Source organism: Pteropus alecto, unplaced genomic scaffold, assembly GCF_000325575.1.
Source record: "Pteropus alecto unplaced genomic scaffold, ASM32557v1 scaffold37, whole genome shotgun sequence".
In the NCBI taxonomy this organism is placed as follows: Eukaryota; Metazoa; Chordata; class Mammalia; order Chiroptera; family Pteropodidae; genus Pteropus; species Pteropus alecto.
Window position 1 is genome coordinate 862,900 of NW_006440605.1, and position 1,323 is coordinate 864,222.

The window sequence follows — 1,323 nt, forward strand, 5'->3', positions numbered from 1 at the left end:
CTTTTGTTTCTGTCATGTCATAAGATCTGTTTATCTTTTCTTTCGTGGCTTTAAGTATCAATAAAAACGAAACCAGGCATTTAAACTGAACACAGAGTAAGAAACTGGGAAAAGAGAAGAAAATATTAACAGTGCTTGTATCTGGGCAGTGAAATTTGTTTTCTTTTTTTATACTCTGTGTTTTCCAAATGTCCTAACGAATTTATATCATGAATATATATTTCCAAATGAACACATATTACCTTTATTTTTATGCTTTGTTTTTAAATTTTAAGCACACCGGTAATTATTTAATAATGAGAAAAAGCACTATCAACACCCCAATAAATGTTGTTTACCCTAAAGAACAAAATAAGCGAGGAGTTAGCCAACTGCTCTGGGCTTAATCCTCAAGAGCCATGGAGGGGAGCTCCACCCTTGAGCGCCCCACTCCTGGGGCCAGGCCCCAAACATCACAGCAGGATCGCCCCCTTGTGGCAGAGACACAAGAAGCTGATCCGGGAAGGTGTGTGTGCGCGCGTATGCACACATGTCTCCTCCTGTAAGGAGCTCTGTTTCATTTTATTTAAATCACAAAGCAACTCTTTTAGCTGGGGACTAAAATTGTGTAAAAGACACAGATGAGAAATCTGACTAGCTGACCAGGGCAGAATCCCCTCGCTCTGAGAAAAGTCCAGGTCCCTATTTTTAATCACTGAGCACTCTGCTCCCAAAGGTCCCCTGCCTGTCTGTGCATTTAATTCACATACCATATAATTCACCCATTGAAAGTGTACAAGTCAGTGGGCTTGCAGAGTAGTGCAACCATCACCACTATCAGTTTGAGAACATTTCCATCACAGGATGTGGAGAAAATGGAACCTTTGTGCACTCTTGGTGGGATTGAAAATTGGTGCAGCTGCCATGGGAAACAGTATGGAGGTTTCTCAACAAAGTTAAACATAAAACTACCACACGATGCAGCTATCCCACTTCTGGGTATATATCCAAAGGAAATGAAATCTTTATCTCAAAGAGAGATCTGCACCCCCATGTTCATTGCAGCGTCATTCACAAGACAATCATGGGAATAACCTAAATGGCCATTGATGGATGAACAGATAAAGAAGCTGTGGTATCTCTATACAATGGAATACGATTCCGCCTTTAAAAAGAATACTGTCATTTGCAACAACATGCATCAACCTGACATTATACTAAGTGAAATAAGCCAGAGAAAGACAAATACTGTATGTTGTCACTTATATGTGGAATCTAAAAAGAAAAAAAGTCAAACACATAGAATCAGAAAATATAATGGTGGCTGCCAGGGGCTGGGGAGGC